The sequence below is a fragment of the Ursus arctos genome, unplaced genomic scaffold (assembly GCF_023065955.2).
Source record: "Ursus arctos isolate Adak ecotype North America unplaced genomic scaffold, UrsArc2.0 scaffold_4, whole genome shotgun sequence".
In the NCBI taxonomy this organism is placed as follows: Eukaryota; Metazoa; Chordata; class Mammalia; order Carnivora; family Ursidae; genus Ursus; species Ursus arctos.
This window is the reverse complement of record NW_026623056.1, coordinates 9,649,640-9,655,863: the sequence shown is the minus strand read 5'-3', so window position 1 is coordinate 9,655,863 and position 6,224 is coordinate 9,649,640. Positions and strand designations below refer to the sequence as shown.

Sequence of the window (6,224 nt, the reverse complement as noted above, 5' to 3'; positions counted from 1 at the left end):
CACATAATATATTTTCCATCCAAAAATGGCCACGGATTTGTACTGGATCTCTTCAGTTTCCAGTTCCTTCTTTGCTGCTCCTCAAAATAAATTTCTGGGTCTTTTTTGGTTTTAAGGACTTACTGCCATTCATGACAGACAAGCACAAAGGTTAAAATTATTTTAAGTATATTCGTACATATTATATATGTGTGTGCATGTGTAGGAATATGTGTGTGCATGTCTATACAGACAAATTATTGAGTATAGATAGATATTTAAATGAGATGGCAAGGTTTCAAACAATTTAACTGTTGCCAGTTATCCGTGGTATTTTTGGTGACCAGTGCTTCGATCTTGTGACTTACCAAATCATTTTTTTGCTTACCTCCCTACTTTTGTTTAGGTCTACCGGAAAATCCCAGATCAAAGACATCTGAAGCAGGTCTGATAACATAAGAAGGGGAATATGAATGGACCAAGGATGTTTCTTAACGTGGTTGCACAAATGTTTTCTCTGGGACTGTAAATTAATTATTTTATTTCATTTTTATGTTAATCTATATTCAAGTTTAAAAGGGAAATTTCTTCATAAACTTGGGAACAAAAAGCCATATACTGCCACAGGATTTTAGTCACAGTTTGGATGCAAATTTAAGATCCATGGGGCGCCTGGGTGGCACAGCGGTTAAGCGTCTGCCTTTGGCTCAGGGCGTGATCCCGGCGTTATGGGATCGAGCCCCACATCAGGCTCCTCTGCTATGAGCCTGCTTCTTCCTCTCCCACTCCCCCTGCTTGTGTTCCCTCTCTCACTGGCTGTCTCTATCTCTGTCGAATAAATAAATTAAAAAAACTCTTAAAAAAAAGATCCTATTTATAACAAATGCAGCTCTTCTCTATCTTTTGAGGATCGATAGCTAAGAACTGAGGTTACTTAGTAAATAAATAAATAAATAAATAAATAAATAAATAAATAATGCCTTCATGCCAAGAGAAGAGAAAAGGAGATTATGATAGGATGTACTAATACAGGTTTTCATTAGTTCATTTAATGGTGTGGAATGAGAAACTGAGTTTCATATAATATACATAATTAGGCCCTGTAATTTTAAAAGAAACTGGACCAGAGTCAGCACCACATTTATAGTGTAATCAACTATTTGGTTTTAGCTAAACAACATCATCTGTTAGAGCAGATTAATATTTTTACTTTTTTTTTTTTAAAGATTTTATTTATTTATTTGACAGAGATAGAGACAGCCAGCGAGAGAGGGAACACAAGCAGGGGGAGTGGGAGAGGAAGAAGCAGGCTCATAGCAGAGGAGCCTGATGTGGGGCTCGATCCCAGAACACCAGGATCACGCCCTGAGCCGAAGGCAGATGCTTAACGACTGAACCACCCAGGCGCCCCAATATTTTTACTTTTAATTCAATTTTGAATATTAAATATTTTATATTTATTTTGTAATTTTATTTCTGTAATTCTTTAAAACTGTAAGTATGAGCTTGCAATTCATTTATATGTACTCACATAAAGTTTATCCAAAATGATTTAAGTTAAATGTAAGAGTCCTTGGGGTGTCTGGGTGGCTCAGTCCCTTAAGCTCCAGCTCAGGTCATGATCTCAGGGTCATGAGATCCAGCCTCACGTCAGGCTCTGGTCTCTGTGCTCAGTGTGGAATCTGCTGGAGATTCTCTCTCTCCCTCTGTCCCTCCCCAGCCTGTGCTCGTGTGTGCACCCTCTCTCTCTCTAAAATAAATAAATTAAATATTTAAATAAATAAATAGATAGATAGATAGATAGATAGATGATAGATAGATAGATAGATGAATAAATAAATACATGTAGGAGTCCTTAAGAAGTCCTTTTCAAATGGATCTGCACTTATACCTCAGAAACACTGCTTAGGTGGTTCTTTAACTTAGTATGTCTTCAATCAACCATCATATTCTTCTACTTGACATTTATTTCCCACTTTCAATAGTGTACTGGAGACCCAACCTGAATTTTGCAATACTTGATAATGCGAGGGATGATCCTAACTGCTTCTGTGAAGATTGAATGCAGTCATAAAAACTTTCCACTCAATAGCATTCAGCTTAACCACTTAAGGTATGCACAATAAGTATGGCAGTGTATTAAAAATAATAATAAAAAGAAGGATTTTAAATGTGCTTTCCATATTTTTTAAACAAGAAGAAATCAGGAAAATTTATTGTGATGCACAATGTTCAAACTGAATGAAGGATCGATGATTAAGGAATGAGTACGCATTTTCTTGTCGAAAATCAGTAAAATAGGCCATTGTGAAATTGATTTATTAGGGATCTTTCATATTAATAATTTTTATTTGTCTAAAATAGTTTATTTCTGTACAGAGTTGGAAAGAAATGTTTTAATTTAAGTGTTTTAAAAGTAACCTTATTTTAAATGTTATCTATATTCATATCTATATAATATAAATATATCATATTTATATCTATACAAATCTATATTAAGATTTAAAAATTATAAAACTTTTAAATCCTACAGGACAAAAATTTTAAATCCATCATTTTAAGTTTTCCAAATTTCATAGTTAGTTTAAAAAAATATCAAGGGCACCAATGTTCTCATTTGCCATTAGGAACATTAGGAAAACAACTAGTTTCATCTACAAAGCAATATGCGTTATCACTATCATTCAATTTAAAAATGTAATAAGCAAAAATATGAGAGAAAAAGGTCAATCCTTTCTATCGAATAAACTTAGCTTCATGAACAATTTACTATATTATTTTTTATTTTTCTCTTTGGGAGAGAAATGGTGAAAATTGATACCTTTGCCCACTAAAAGACTTCTGAGGAACTATTGGAGTAAGTAGCCCCACACAATTAAATAGCAGCTTCACAGATTCTAGATGACTTTCTTAATCAAAATCCCAGAATACACAGCAAGGCTAGCTGTCTAGTGACCATTTTTCTCCCAGGGTTAATAAAAGATCTGTAATATCTTTGCTGAGGTACAACCGACTACATTTAGAATTAGTGTTAGGAGACCATGTGTAGCCTTTTGACCTTTGCTGTCATTAAAATATATTTTAATTTAAAGTTATTATATTTTATAGCATATTTTAGTGTAGGAATTTTCTTTTGATTTTAAAAATCTTGGAAAACATTTTATAGAACTTTCAGAAAGAATTATACAAAATAAAGACATAAAACTTTTACTTTACCCATGATTTTTACTCTTCAAATACACATGAATAGTAATCCCATTATTTCCTCCCATGCTGAACATTTTAAAATGTGAAATTAAAATCATCAATAAAATAAAAGTCTTTATCATTCTTTGTTAATATTTTACGGCAAAACGTGTGTAAATATTTCTCGCTATCTTAAGTGCTTTCCTTGCTTCACTAGCTTAGCTTCGGTTTAAGCAAAGTTTTCATACGAGCAATATCTAATAGACTTACAGATACAGAGCACTTGTTAAAAATTCATGCTGGCCAGAATACAAGAAGGTCAGAAAATGCCTTTGAATTTATGCCATGGTCTTTTCGATAATTCATTCAGGTTTTAAAAGGGAAATTCCTCATTAAGTAAGGGACCTAATGCTTATTAATTTATATGTTTAAGCAAGGGACACCACTAATTCATTTATTAAATATCAAAGACCATATGTTTTCACCCCTTGTCCTTGCTTATTGATTAATTGCCTTAAGCCAATATAGATGAAAGCAGGGGGAAAAATACAGTAACCTAGGTAGGTTTCTGATCTCATTTTTTAACCTAATGAAAGATGGCACGTCTTTGCATTTCTGTGCAAAAGCCCAGATGCTACGGTTTAAAATGAGTTTTCTTGTGTAAGTGTGAATTTTTCAATACTTGAGAAGTGGGATGCAATCATTTCGATGCAATGGAGATGATATGAAGAAGTGGAGGAAATGAATGTTATGGAAGCAGTAATCAACTATGGAACGTCAGACAGTTCCCCAGATTTAACACATTCCTCGTGGATACAGTTAATGCATCCGAACATGTTGCTCAAAGCATGCTGACTGGAGCCAATAGATGTTCAGGAGACGAGGCAGGGAGGTGGAGGGGGAAGAGTTTGGTCAAATCAGGCGGAGAAATATTGGGTAAAACATAAGCAGATTAGATAAATGATAGGTAGCGAGCGAGAGAGAGAGAGAGAAATAGAGAGAGATAGAGATAGAGATGTACAGATACACACACACACACACACACACACACACACGCACACACATTTCTTTCCTGGAAGCTTGGCAGGTTTTGCCTTTGTTTTTTGTTTGTTTTGTTTATGTTTATCAGTTAGGTTATTTTCATTGCGAGCAAGAGAAAGACATTGCCTAAATTAAGCAGAGTTGGAATATAATTAAAATATATCTTGTATTTCACAGAATTGACAAGGATGGAGAATAAGTTTGGAAAATACAGAAGCCAGTACTGGGGTAAGAAGAATTTGTGAAAAATGCTGTCAGGAAACTACCAAAATGCATGAGCTCCAGTTGTCCTTTGGTTGACTGTTTCAGCCCTTGAGGCATTCGGTTAAGTTTCAAACTCTAGGAGATAGGCTTCAACTGGGTTGAAGGTTCAATTGGGCATTTTAGTTTGGGTTACCTGTTCACCCCTTTTAGAAATAAAGGGCTCGCTTATTTACAATTCCATCAGGCCTGCACATAACAGAGGAGAAGTAACTGTAGAAAATAGATCAAGGTGCTGTTTTCCAAAGGAGGGGAATTCTGGATAACCTTAACTATAAAAAAGCTCACTACAACATGGGATTCCCAAGAATATTTTTATAGGTGTTGCTTCTTATTTGACATCGAAACTTTATCTTTATTTGCTTTTATTTTTTTCAGAGCATCCATATGACAAGAAATGTTTTAAGCTATTGCCTGGGGGTAGTGCTGCCTTAGAAGCTCAGGTCCTGTGATCGCACTGCATTGTCAGAGGAGGACACATTTACCTACAATGAATCACTGCTGTTTTTACAAAAGGTCTCCTCCAGGTCCAAGTCTTTGGATACCTGTTTTGGGGTATAGCATCAGAATGCACATGTGTAAGTGGGTAGGAGAGTTAAATTATCTTTGTCAACTTGGGCTGCTGTAACAAAATACCACAGACCGGACAGATTCAAAAACATGCTATTTCTCACAGTTCTGGAGGCCGAAAAGTCAGAGGTCAAAGTGTGACCACATTTGGTGTCTCCTGAGGTATGGCTTCTTGCCTTATTATAGGCAACTGCCTCCTCCTCAATGTGTCCTCAGATGCCCTCTCCTCAGTGTATGACCAGACAGAACCCTTCATGTCTCCTCTTCTTTTTATAAGGGCACCAATCCCGTCATGAGAACACCATTTTTGTGACCTCATCTAAACTTATTTTACCTCTCAAAGGCCCCCCTTCAAATACCGTCACACTGGTGATTCAGGTTTTAGGATGAATTTGGGAGGAATGAACATTCAGTCCTTGACAGAAATGGTCTTTATTTTTTGTAAGAAAGCAAACGGAGATTCCTTTTATAGGCTCTTTTACCAAATACGTATCTTCTAAACTTTTAAAATAGTCAAAAGAAGACATGATAGTATAACAACGATGACAGCAGCGGTAGCTAAGATTTGTTGAGCATTTTCCATGTTTTAGGCCTGTCTTAAGCACTTTACTTTCATTATTCTATTTAATTATCACAAATCCAATACAGGATATACTATTACTAATATTCTAATTTTACAGATGAGAAAATATGAACAAAAAAGTAGCATGCCCAATCACATAACTAATAAGGGAGAGAGCCACAGAAGGACTTTATGCTTTCTCATTCCTTTATTTAAATAATATAGTGTGAAAATCTACTATAGAGTTTCACTGGAAAAAACTTTGGCTAAATGAGTGTTTATTAAAGTAACAGAAAAAAATACCTCATCTAACTGTGTGTAAGAATTGTTATGGCTTTTGGCATATATTTCTGTTCACCTGATTTATTAGCCTTTAAAAATATGCAAAATTAAATATGTGCAACTGACACCTCTGTAAAGATTATGGTTAATTCATTTTATAATCACATCTCAGGCATTTTATGAGAGCTGGATGACTTAAAATCTGATGTGGGATATAGATCTTTCACTCACTCAATTTGATTATGGTCAGGAGGTCCTGAGCCATGGAAAGAACATCTATTTCCTGCTTAGTTTTCTAAGGCAATATTTATACGTAGTTATCCACAATTTGAAGAGATTTTTT

The 6,224-nt window shown here is 35.0% G+C and overlaps 1 long non-coding RNA gene across 1 annotated transcript; it reads left to right on the top strand.

Moving 5' to 3' along the window:
- The first annotated feature begins 383 nt into the window (after positions 1-383).
- On the top strand, positions 384-5,054 carry LOC123001164 (uncharacterized). Its single transcript, XR_006409783.3, has 4 exons — positions 384-424; positions 1,965-2,092; positions 4,384-4,434; positions 4,846-5,054. It is a non-coding gene; the product is annotated as an uncharacterized LOC123001164 (long non-coding RNA).
- Positions 5,055-6,224: the final 1,170 nt, after the last annotated feature.